We start from the raw sequence: 13,339 nt of genomic DNA, 5'->3' as shown, positions 1-13,339 counted from the left end.
TGCATAACACAAGTTTTCTACGAATTAATTTACGCAAACTCTTTCCAAAGATTCACCATTATATAAAACAGCGCCCTTGTGTTGAGGCCCGTCCATTACCTCGTAGAACCCTCGGTGCCCAAATGCAGGGCTTCTGTATTTTATTTTTCATTTTGTTCAGAGATAAAATCATCATCAGCCATTATTTATTTCACCTTTAATCTATGACCCTTGTTTCCTGCCTCTCTATACCCAGCAAATCGTATGGAATGGCTTCAGTTCTCCTTGCTACCAGCCTTTGTCTCCTCCTTAAGCTATGGCTCTCGCTTCCTATATCTCTTTACATCCAGCAAAACGTATTGAATTGCTGCAGTTCTTCTTCTTGGTGCCAGCCTTTGTCTCTTCCTCTTTTCCTTGGGGGTTAATCTCTGCCTCTCGCTTTCTGTCTCTTTATAGCCAGTAAATCGTATGTAATTCTCCACTTTGGTACCAGCCTTTGTCTCCTCCGTAATCCATGCCTCTCGCTTTCTATCTCTACATCCATCAAATCGTAGTTCTTCTCCCTGATACCAGCCTGTCTCTTCCTTAATTTCTGGCCCTCGCTTTCTATCTCTTTATACCCAGCAAATCGTATGTAATGGGTTCAATTCTCCACTTTGGTACCAGCCTTTGTCTCCTTAATCCATGCCTCACGCTTCCTATCTCTTTATACCATCAAATACCAGCCAATCGTATGTAATCGCTTCAGCTCTCCTCCTCGGAACACATGTTTGTAATAGGCTTGGCTGCGACATGGGCTCAGTACTGGAGACACATGCAAACACTCGACTCCGTGATATCCGGCACGCGATCGTTCACCCCCGACTGTCGCAGCCTTAGAGCCCTAAGGCTGAGCGGCTAAAGGGCTTCTGGGCTGCACTTCCCCCGTCCCAGGAACCATTCTTGCTTGCCTTCCGTAGGGCGGCTCTCCCTCCTTTACAAACCGTATAAAGAAAAATAAAACTACAGCACCTTTCTGGGAAGACACGGCCGCTGCATCTCCCTCGGCGCTGGTAAAAGCCAGGACATCGTGAACAAAAGGACTTAGAAGCGGCTTTGTTTATATAAGGCGATCCCACCTTCCTAAGCTTCCACGGGGTACGGCAGTGGCGAGAGTGTCTTGAGGGGAAGAGTTGAGGCGTATGGTAATTGCTGCGCGGCGCCTCAACGCTCTGTGGCCTTTGAGCTCCCCGGGACTGAAGGGGACGGACAAAGGTCGAAGATATGCTAGTGGCGATTAATGATAAGAAAGACTTGGGAGACTTATCAAACATACGCAGAACCGATAACAGATGGACCAAAAAATAAGAAAAAAAAGGTTGTATGTGTGTGTGTGTGAGAGAGAGAGAGAGAGAGAGAGAGAGAGAGAGAGAGAGAGAGAGAGAGAGAGAGAGAGAGAGAGAGAGAGAGAGAGAGAGAGAGAGAGAGAGAGAGAGAGAACCAGGTGGAGAGATGGAGTTACAGCATTTGCCGGAGTTGGGTGGAATGCACTTACATCAGTCAAAGAGAGAGAGAGAGAGAGAGAGAGAGAGAGAGAGAGAGAGAGAGAGAGAGAGAGAGAGAGAGAGAGAGAGAGAGAGGGGAGGAGGAGAGAGAGGAAAAAAGAAAAGGGAGAGGAAAAGAAACGAAGAGAAAGGAAAAGAAAGGAAAGGAAAGGAAAAGGAGAGAGAGAGAGAGAGAGAGAGAGAGAGAGAGAGAGAGAGAGAGAGAGAGAGAGAGAGAGAGAGAGATCGTTGGGAAAAGCCTCTGTGTCTGTCTCACAAGGGAATAGACATAGCTTTTGCTGTTGCCGCTGCTGACGATGCTGCCAAACCTGCTGTAATCGCCCCAGAACCTGACCGTCGGCAGCCTGTGCTTTACGTGGGGTATGCATGCGATTATACGATCATTTCCATATGTATGAAGCACGCGGTATAAATCAACACTGGCAGAGTCTAGCGGCAATATTAATCAGAGCAAGGCGATTCTGTGATAGCCAAAATTAACTTCCCTTTCTACATGTGCAAAATATATGTAAGTAATTATCTTCGTATGAATTGGTTCAACTAAATTTTGGTGTTTCTAAGGAGCGATAATTTTGTCAGAAACCGATAAGTTCAATATGCTGCGTGCAATAGTATGGGTTTGGGAGTCTGGCCATCGTGCTTAACACAGCGCAGCGCTGGGCGTAAGTCCCTGCATGGGGCGGTATTCTCAGACGCTTCCACCTTTCACATCAACCATTTCCAAAGGCCAAAAAAGAGATCAATCGGGTTCTCTTGAGCATCTTTTTAGGGTCATGGTACAAAAGAAAGTTTAAACTACCACCAGGGATATTATACTACCCCTAGAAATCCTAAAACCTCCTACGAAAGCCTTGTGAAATAAGTGTGCCTGTGCGCCGAGAGGTAAGAACATGGTCCCTGGCCCGACACATACCAGCGACTGTGATTCATATTCTTAAATATCTCGGCCCCCAAGCACATACATTTGACAAGGCTTTCGTATGAGCTCTGGGCATTTCCAGGGGTAGTTTAATGGCCCTGGCGGTAGTTTGACCCTTCTCCTGTACCGTGAATCGAGCAGAACACTCATTAGAACTTGACTGATCTTCATGGCCTTTGGAGATAGTTGGTGTGAGGGGTGAAAGCGTCTGAGAACATCGACCTGAAAATAAGAAGCCCTCGACACGCCGCGCCCACAAAGAAAAGACAGAAAGAGACCCGAAAAGCGTGGTCGATACGGGCTGAAGAGACATCCGGATACTTCCCCGTGAAAGAGTTCGAGTCATGGGAAATAAATCAAAACAGGATTGAAAATAAATTAAATTAGAAAAGGAAAAAAAAGGAAGTTTTTGTAAGCCTATACGATTTATCCTTTCACACACTCTCTCTCTCTCTCTCTCTCTCTCTCTCTCTCTCTCTCTCTCTCTCTCTCAAGAAAAGATATATAAGACTACGACGATTTAACTTCTGAACTCTAAATCATAAATCGTAGTCTTCTTTTCGAGCTGTCGGGTATAACTTTTTCCTCTCTTTAGTTTCATCGGCGGTCTTCTCATCCCTTTAAAATGCAATGAGACTTTGACTTAAATTATCAAACCCTTGGAAACCTCAGTTCACCTATTTCCAAAGGCTCTGGCGGAAGTTGTAAGGGTTCCCATGGGTGGTTACTTGTACCCAACTGTAGTTATGGAAGGTTTGGGTGCAGTGACCGGGACAAACACTCATGACAACCCGACGGATCTCCTTTCCCGCCCTAAAAAGCGGTCCTAACAAGAGCCCCAAAAGTTTGATAATACGAGTCAAATTTAGTCGTTGGTAATGTAAAATGTAATGACGCTTTTTGTCCTTAGAGTCTCGGGTTCAAGGAGATATATCCTTTACTTCTTAATTTCGTTGGTCTTCTCTTCCTTATAAAATGCAGTGTGGCTTCATGTTCTCAGTGTTGTAAACGGCTTTAGCACCACGAACGGGAAAATTACCAATGAAAACCCGGTTAATCTTCTCCGTGGCCTTGGGAATCAGTCGTCGTGGGAGCCTGAGATGTTTAAGAATATGGAACTTTTTGTCCTTAGTATCTCTGGAGGGGTTGGAGCGACCACTCAAACTTTGGAGACTTTGCCGGCGCTGGGACGCCTTCCGACCCGCAGCGAGGCCTTCATTAGCGGGGCAGGGAAGTGAAGGGGAGACGCGATAAGGGAGCACGTGGCGGTGATGGCTGCGCTCTCTCTCTCGTATGTATGTATGTATGTATGTATGTATGTGTGTGTGTGTGTGTGTGGTGTGTGTGTGTGTTATGTCATTGATCATTACGAGGATAACCCAGTCTTAATACCTCATAAGTTGAGTCTTAATACATATAAACCCGGATCAGTCGCGCTACACTCCTCTTCATTACAAATTTAAGGCGCCTATTAATATATTCCCGCCACTTCTCTGGTTGTCCTATGAATTCCAGAGCGCGAACTCCTTGCATATGCATAGGAAATATATATCAAAGCACTGCACGGTCAACAGTGACGGCGTGGTGTGAGCGTACAGGTGCTTTCAGAGCGCCGAGAGATCTTAGAGTTTTAAACGGAAGAGTGAAAAAGAGTCCAATGAGGAGTTTTTTTGCCGTGTCTCCTTGGTTGACTAATTACACTTTTTGTCGAGAAACAATGGGAGACTAAACAAAGCATCCCTTTCTTTACTCCCTCTCACGTTTTTTTTCTTTTCTCTTTCTCTTTTCATGAATACCAAGGAACCAGTTTAAAAATTTAACGAGTAGAATTTTTAGCGATGTTACGTATTGCTTTGTGTTGACGGCCCCGGGCGATGACGAACTGGCCTTGGGGCGTGGAGTTACCGCGCGCCCCCCGGGGAAATCATCGGAATGTCACGCCGACACACACGAACACGGAAACACGAGCATGGAGAAGGGGGGCGGCGGGCAGCCATGGGTAATGAATGACCTAATGGCCGGGACTAGCGGGTTAATGGGGGCGGACGGACAGACAGCAGTAGTAGTAGTAGTAGTAGTAGTAGTAGCATTATCATCATCATCAGCAGCAGTTGTAGTAGTAAGGGTCATTTAGTGGTAAAGATCGTAGTAGTTTAGTAATATTATTATTATTATTATTATTATTATTATTATTATTATTATTATTATTATTAGCAGCAGCAGCAGTAGTATTAGTATCAGTAGTAGTAGTAGTAGTAGTAGTAGTAGTAGTAGTAGTAGTGGTAGGAAGAGGAGGAAGAAGAGGAGGAGGAGAAGGAATGTTAGTATAGCTGTAACAACAGTAGTAGTAGTAGTAGCAGGAATGTTAGTATAATGGTAGCAATAGTTGTAACAATAGTAATAGTAGTAGTAGTAGTAGTAGTAGTAGTAGTAGTAGTAGTAGTACCATAGTAGTAGTAGTAGCAGAAGTAACGCCACTGAAGCACATTGAAGACTGGTGCTAGAGGAAAGAAAAGAGCAAGGCAAGTAAGGAGGGCGAGGAGGTGTTAGCAGGGAGACGCGGCCCACTAGCACGGCCACTCGCTGAGCTTGTTGACTCCCGGCGATGAGTGGCGGCGGCTGAAAAGACCCTTTGTGCCGCCCGAGGATTAACTAACCACCGCTTTCAACCCGAGGCTCCCAGTGGCCAGCAGTACCTCCGTCTATGCCCACCAGGTGCACCCCTATCCCCGTGTATGTATATCTATGTGTGTGTACCTCTTTGTCTATGTTCCCTGTGTCCGTGTACCTGTGTGTGTGTGTGTGTGTGTGTGTGTGTGTGTGTGTGTGTGTGTGTGTGTGTCTGTCTGTCTGTCTGTCTCCCGTGCCACTTCACCCCGCGTGGCTATCCTCCCAGTGTGACTTTCCCCTCCTCAGCGTCTCGGACACCCTCCCCTCGCTGCATCTTTTCCGGCTCGTCACGCGGTAATTGATTCATTACCCGAAGAGGAAAACAAAACCAATTCGACGAAAATCGCAGTTCTCTATTCGCCAGAGAAAAGAGAAAAGAAGAAAGAAAGAGCGAAAGAAAGGATTGTCCAATTAGGAGCGACGTTTTAGATTCTGGAGGCGGACTGATACTTCTCCTGCCTTAAAAAAGAAATAGTCGAAGAAAGGAGGAAGGGCGAAGGAAGAAAGCGTTGTGGAGCAGCCCACGCAGGAACGGAACAGGCGGGGGTGTGGGCGATCGTGAACACTGGCCGTCATACTCACGATGCTTGGGGCGGGGGAGCGGGGAGGGAGGGGGAGTGTTGTAGGGCCCTCCAGGGAGCTGATGACCAAGCGATGACATACATTGCGTAAAACAACACGTGCTCTTACGAAAACGACAGGTAAATACAACGCGTGCTTTAAATAAGGTAAATACAGTACGTGCTTTTACGTTAAGTGGTTAAATACAACAATAGTTAGAATAGTTAAAGATAGTTAAAAGAGTTGAATAGTTGAAAATGGTTAAAACAGTTAGAAGAGTTGAAAATAGTAAAAATAGTTAAAACAGTTAAAAATTAGTTATAATAGTTAAAAATAGTAAAAAACTTAAAATAGTTGAAATAGTTAAAATAGTTTAGATTTTTGAAAAGTTAAAAACAGTTAGATAGTTAATAATAGTTAAAATTGTTATATAGTTGAAAATAGTTAGATATTTAAAATAGTTGAAATAGTTAAATATAACACGCACTTTTATGGAAACGACAATTGAGAACAAAGAGAAGGAAGGAAGGAGAGTGGAAGATGTTTATATTGTATCGTAGAGCAAACTGTGTGCCCGCCCTCAGCAAGAACGGTTTCACAATGCAAGACTGGACGAATATCTTCACCCCTCCGTCCCTTTCTCTGGTAAACTCTGTAGCAGCCTTCCTTCCTTCGTTTGTATTTCATCGTTCCTATGGCAAACTCTTTCATCAGGAGGGGAGCAACGAGACGCATCTTACCAAAACTGATCTCCTTTTAGGCCCTTCAATCTTCTATTTGTCTTTCTTTCTTTCTTTCTCTCCTTCTTTCTTTCTTTCTCTCTTCTTTCTGTTGCGTTTTTTTATTTTATTATTTTACCCTTGGCTGCCTCCTTTACGTAAGAAACAAACCCTTCGAAGGGTCGTATTATAAAACATTTCGCCGCCCAAGAACACATATTTGACAAGGCTTTCGTAGGAGTTGTGGGCATATCCGGTAGTAGTTTTATGACCCTGGTGGTAGTTTGACCCTTCTTCTGTACCGTGAACCTTAGGAAACACTCATTAGAACCCGACTGACCCCCTCTTTAACCTTTATAAATTGTTATTGTGAGAAGCGAAAGTCTTATAACACCAACCTATGCATGACTGTTATTCTGAGGGCGTACATTGCTGCCCTCCGCTGCCCCGCAATGCACCGAGCCCTCCACGGCGCCGTTCCTGCCACCGGGGGTACAAGGGCCGCTTTCCTCTGCCTCCCGCATGTATCTTATCGGGCATAATTTCCAGCTCGTTAGGCGGCTCGCTCGCGCTCCCTCAAAGAAAAATATGAAAACGCTCACCAAGAAACTTCGTCGTAAGGAAAAATAAGCGCTTAAAAATTCCAGGAAGCAACGCGCGAGTTGTAGAGAAAAATTGGGAAATATGTTACGGGCGTGAAGGAAAGATAATGACCGTGTGAGCGCCGGCGCCAGCGTGAGGGACAGGGACAGGGACAGGGCGAGGGGCTTCCTGTGGCGCCCCCTCTGTGCTGGGTTACGTCCAAGGGGGGGAGGAACAGCAGGGTCTGGATGAGCTCTGACGAGGACCACAACAGACGAAGGGTGGGTTTGACGCTCCGATGTGAGGCTGTGAGGAGTGACGCCGCTGTGATGTGCTGTTGTGTGCAGTGACGCAGTGGTGTTCTGCTGTGGTGTGGTGTGCAGTGACGCAGCGGTGTTATGCTGTCTGTGGTGTGCAGTGACACAGTGGTGTTGTGTTGTGCTGTGCTGTGGTGTGCAGTGATGCAGTGGTGTTATGCTGTCTGTGGTGTGGTGTGCAGTGACGCAGTTCTGCGGTGTTATGCGGTCTGTGGTGTGCATCGACGCAGTGGTGTTGTGTTGTGCTGTGGTGTGGTGTGCAGTGACGCAGTGGTGTTATGCTGTCTGTGGTGTGGTGTGCAGTGACGCAGTGGTGTTATGCTGTCTGTGGTGTGGTGTGCAATGACGCAGTGGTGTTATGCTGTCTGTGGTGTGTAGTGACGCAGTGGTGCTGTGTTGTGCTGTGGTGTGGTGTGCAGTGACGCAGTGGTGTTATGCTGTCTGTGGTGTGCAGTGACGCAGTGGTGTTGTGTTGTGCTGTGGTGTGGTGTGCAGTGACGCAGTGGTGTTATGCTGTCTGTGGTGTGGTGTGCAGTGACGCAGTGGTGTTATGCTGTCTGTGGTGTGCAGTGACGCAGTGGTGTTGTGCTGTGGTGCGGTGTGCAGTGACACAGTGGTGTTTTGCTGTGCTGTGGTGTGGTGTGCAGTGACGCAGTGGTGTTGTGCTGTGCAGTGACGTAGTAATGGTGTGCTGTGGTGTGCAGTGACGCAGTGGTGTTGTGTTGTGCTGCAATGTGCAGTAATGGAGTGGTGTTGTGCTGTCTGTGGCGTTCGCGCCCCACTCACCTAGTGCGGGAGGTCGTAACACAGTCGTCAGGTCAGCTGCTGGGAGTCGTGCGCCCGTAGGTGTTTCCTCACTGCCCCGAGAGGCTTCTCACCGGCCAGCCAAGCAGCCGTCTCTGGAGTGTTCGTTGGTGCCGTTCATCGGTGTGCAACAGAGAGCTTCCTCCTCCTCCCTGGCCTCGGAACTACCATCATGTGTCCCTTGGTGCCCCTCGCGGCCACAGACGACAGACGGCGGCTCACACGACTCCGTGGGCGCGTCTTGCCAGGGTCATGTCTCCTGTTTGTCAGTCCTCTCAAGAGACAGTGCTTTTTTACAGTACCAGAGGATGATTGTTCTCTTTGTGTTTACATTAATCTTATATCATGAGAAGTAAGTGCGTGAATAAGTGGTTCGCTTGAGTCTTGAACTGTAGCTGCACACCCGCCTGTCGCTCCTTTGTCAGCGTGTTCTGGGGAGGCACAAACAGTGTTTATTGTTCGCCTCGTGTTCAGGTAAAGGTGAACTTCCCGCGTCTAATGTCACGTAATTGTCGCACACGATGTGAACCAGCGCTCCACACGCCCGCCCCTGCGGCGCCAGGCAACACAACACAGCTCCCGCAGCCCCACAGCCCAGGCAGCGGCCTCATGCCGGGCTGAGCGGCGCAGCGGCCACAGCGTGACGACACAACCCTACACGGCAGGGATCACCCAGACACTGGCCAGCGCCGCGCCGCCCTGCGTGTGGTGCAGCGGCAGGCTGGCGGAGGCGGTGACGGCGGCGGCGGGAATGTCGAAATGAAAATATTAATGAAACTTGCGGAACCTTGTTTAGCCAGAAAGGGAAAGGGCGTGAGCTGGGAGCGGACACGAACCTGATGGGCGACACACACACACACACACACACACACACACACACACACACACACACACACACACACACACACACACACACACCGTTCCGTGGTCCAGTGGATAGCGTTCTTGGTCTGCCACCCAGCAGGCCGAGGTTCGCTTGCCCAAAGTGTCATCTCGCTGACAGGGAGCGGTGACGGGCGCGAGAGGGAGGGGGGAGGGGTATGGCGTGTAGGTCCCGCCATGATGATGGGTTCGTCATGTGGGCTTCAAAATCTTTCCATGAGAGTACTGGCTGGCGATCACGAGTCCGGCACGCCATCATACCCTGGGTGAAGAGCACACACACACACACACACACACACACACACACACACACACACACACACACACACACACACACACACACAGGAGCACCCGGCACCTACAAAACCCAAATTAATAGCGGCTTTCAGTTTTCCAATGTATTTCTTTTGCGCCACGCCAATAGCGGCCACTTTTTGTCCCTTTGTTTTTTTACCCTTTTCCTGCCTCCTATATTGTACGATACGCTCACACACACACACACACACACACACACACACACACACACACACACACACACACACACACACACACACACACACACACACACACACAAGAACGTAAGTTTTCTAAGAGTTGAGTAAGTTGATCGGCCGCCCTGCTCGGGGTCCGCCTGTTTTATGCTAAGAGAGCGAGGCAACGCGTGTGACAAGTGACCTGTCGACTCGTATCTTCCCGCACAGAAACCACCAACACGCCCCCGTCCACGCCCCCACGCCCCTAACCCTGCTACCCATACCACGCCGCCCACATCACCCGCCCACTCACTGCTCCCCGCAACACGCCCCTGCCCACGCCTTCACTCACCACGCTCTTAAATTCACCACGCCGCCCACACCACACCCCACACACTGCTCCCCGCAACACGCCACTGTCCACGTCTTCACGCCCCACACCCTGTTACCCACACCACGCCGCCCACATCATACCCCACACCTACTACTACCCTCAATATGCCCCTGCCCATGCCTTCACCCCCCTAACCCTGCTACCCACACCCTGCCGCCTACGCCTCCACACCCTGCTACCCTCAACACGCCCCTGCCCACTTCACCATGCCCCTTACCCACGCCTCCACTCCTAGCTCCCTGCCGCCCACACACTACCGTCCACACCACGCCGTCCATTCAGCCTTAGACTCATCTTCTTACCCACCCCCACACGAAACACCATGCCGCCCACACCACAACCTACAGCTTATCCTCTACAGCCTCAAACCCACGTCCTTCCCAACCCACACTCAACGCCCTTTCACCCACACTACCGCCCAAACCTTATACTCCTTCCCATCCTCTACATCCTCAAACCCACGTCTTTATCCACCCTATGCGCCCTTCCACCCACACTACCGCCCAAACCTTATACTCCTTTTCATTCTCTACATCCTCAAACCCATGTCTTTATCCACCCTTTGTGCCCTTCCACCCATACTACGGCCCACACTTATCCTCCCTTTAATCCAATAGAGCTTCAAATCGACGTTCTTACCCACTTCTTTGCCCACTCACTCCCACACTCACCGCTCTTCCACCCTCAGTCTATTGCCTATTCCTTACCGCCCACTCTCTCCAGCTCACCCCGTCACCGGTTTAGCCTCCTGCCCCCGTCACTCCTCGCCCTCCTCCTCCTTCCCTCTCGACCCTCGCCGCCCTCCTCCTCCTCCTCGTCTTCCCTCCCTCTCACAATCCAATATTCCGTCCAGCAAGAGGAGTGAGTGCGAGGCTTTCCCTTTTATGCTCCTTATCCTTCCATTCCTCATCTCCTGCTCTTTGTTTCCCGCAGTCTTGGTTGGGTGGTGGCGCTCCGCTTACACACACACACACACACACACACACACACACACACACACACACACAGGATGATATGGTGTGTGTCAAAACCACTCGAATTTAAAGAACTATTTCATAAACTGTGATGAAATGCGGGAGTCACGAACTTGATTTAGTACGTGTTGAATGCAGTTCGGTTACAACACACACACACACACACACACACACACCGGTGACCTGATATAGCGTCCACAAATACAGTTAAGCAAACATTTTTAGAAGGTTGTAAATGTACCCAAATTAACGTGTTTTATTCTATTATCAGGCGTAGATCCAGGAAAATTTTTGGGGGGCCGATGCCAGGATTTTTGTGGGTGGAAGGAGCATTGAAGCATTACCGGTTATCCATTCTCGGCAGTCCTGCTCCTGAATAACTGGTGGACTGACCTGAATCAATGGGCATAACGACCTGGACTTTGTGCCAAAGCATTACTGGGCGGCCAGTGTTCCTCTTCAGATCAAAATGAGACGGCCGAATCCTCTGAGTAAAAGCAATGGTATAGCCGCAGCGCGCTTTTGAGCTAGTTTTCTTGTACTCGTTCACGACCATGGGGGGGGGGGGGGTCGCTGGGCTCCCCCCCCGGATCCGCCAATGTCTGTTTTGTTTATGAAGGTTTTATACTTGTTTCCAGCGTCCGTGTTGATAAGGTGAAGGTTTGAAAGGATGAAAAATAATGATATACGCAAATACATATATCATTATCTCATTATTTATGCTATTTTTTATTACATTATTATTTATGTTATGTTATTATTATGTTGTGTTATGATGTATGTACAAACATTATTAGTTCTGGTGGCGGTATTGATGTTCTGAATTAAAAAAAAAAAATTGTTTAATGTGAAAAATTGATATATAATTCATTACCACACAAATTATTAGTCCATTTCATGGAAAACACTCACACACACACACAAACACGCACACACACACACACACACACACACACACACACACACACACACACACACACACACACACACACACACACACACACACACACACACACTGGTCCATTCATTGTATTTCTGGTCCTTTAATTTTTTCCTCACCACTCACAATACAATCTTCTTAATGGATGCTTGCCGCTACACACACACACACACACACACAGAGCTTATGTCTCGATACATTATGCCTAAAACTAATTTCCCAAAGATCGTTCCAAGCAGTGGCAGCGACGGTGACGTTAGCAGTTTGTCTTTCCTCGGCGAAGCATAGAAAGGAAGCGACGTAAAAACAGGGAAAAAAACAGACAACAAACGGGCTGACTTTCTCCTGGTCAGCCGCTGGAAGAAGCCGCCTCGTGCCGCCTCCAGAAAATCTATTGTGTTGGCACGCTGTTCGGGATTGTTTTTTGCTCTTGTTACTGTCCCTATTTTTTCTTGTGTTGGTGTCACTCCCTCGACGTCGACAACGCGAGTGTGTGTCTGTGATGTTATTATGAGGACGGCAGGGCTAATAGTGTGTGTGTGTGTGTGTGTGTGTGTGTGTGTGTGTGTGGCCAATTGTCAACAAGGTACATTCACTGCAAGGCTTCAAATCTGGGTCTGTTTTCCCCTCCCGCCGAGTGAGTGGCTTCATCTCCTATCTCTGCTTTGAGGCCATTTGGTTTTGGGATCGCATTAACTAAAACACTCAGGAATAGTCAGGTCGGTAGTATGGTCGGTATTGTCAAACGCTTCCATCCCTCACGTAAACTACCCCCAAAGGCCGAAAAGGAGATCAATCGGGTTCTAATGAGTGTTTTTTTAGGTTTATGTTACAGAAAAAGAGTCAGACTACCAGCAGGGTCATAAAACTACCCCTGGAAATGCCTCAAACTCTTACGAAAGCCTTGTCGAATAATGTGAGCCTGTGTTTTGAAATGTTTAATAATATGACCCTTAAACATTTCGGCGCCCAAGCACACAGATTTGACAAAGCTTTCGTGGAAATTTTGGGCATTTTCAGGGGTAGTTTTATGACCCTGGTGGTAGTTTGACCCTTCCTCTGTACCATGAACATGCAAACCCGCTCATATGAACCCAACTGATCTCGTTTGCGGCCTGTGGATATAGTTGATGTGAGAGGCGGCAGCGTCTAAGAATACCAACCCTTGTCTGCGGCAGGCACCGGATCCCTCAAAGAGTCGTGCTCTGTATAACTTGATTTTCCTGGAACTGAAACTGAACATATTCCGTCGTGGGTCGATCCTCGTTTCTTTTTGCCTCTTGTATCATTGCGTTTTGGTTCTTTATTGGCATATTGTAAACCAATGATTTCTAAGAGGTAACAAATAGCAGAGAAGGAGGAGAGGCGAAGAGAGGAGAGGAGTGAGAAGGAGAAGAGAAGAGAGTATAATAAACATGAGGAGCCACAGGAAAAGCAAGAGGAGAGGAGAAGGGAATTGAAGAGAAGAGAATTGAAGAGAAGAGAAGGGACGAGAAAGCACAATATACGACAAGGCATTCGTAGGGTAGGAGTGTTATGCATTTCCAGGGGTAGTTTTACGGCCCTGGTGGTAGTTTGACC

At 48.1% G+C, this 13,339-nt stretch overlaps 1 protein-coding gene and 1 long non-coding RNA gene across 3 annotated transcripts in view; one reads left to right on the top strand and one right to left on the bottom strand.

Moving 5' to 3' along the window:
• Window positions 1-8,871, bottom strand: part of LOC127000475 (cell adhesion molecule 4-like) — a 127,047-nt gene extending 118,176 nt beyond the window's left edge. Inside the window, exon 1 of one of the 2 annotated variants that reach the window (XM_050864192.1) lies at window positions 8,078-8,871. The gene's annotated coding sequence lies outside the window, so the exon portion shown is untranslated. The remainder of the gene's footprint in view (window positions 1-8,077) is intronic. The other variant, XM_050864191.1, reaches the window with a different exon arrangement.
• LOC127000476 (uncharacterized) overlaps window positions 1-13,339 on the top strand; it is a 139,016-nt gene that overhangs the window by 1,174 nt on the left and 124,503 nt on the right. The window lies entirely within an intron of this gene.

This window comes from Eriocheir sinensis, chromosome 19, assembly GCF_024679095.1.
Source record: "Eriocheir sinensis breed Jianghai 21 chromosome 19, ASM2467909v1, whole genome shotgun sequence".
In the NCBI taxonomy this organism is placed as follows: domain Eukaryota; kingdom Metazoa; phylum Arthropoda; class Malacostraca; order Decapoda; family Varunidae; genus Eriocheir; species Eriocheir sinensis.
The sequence above is the reverse complement of the archived record's forward strand: the minus strand, read 5'-3'. Positions and strand labels throughout refer to the sequence as shown.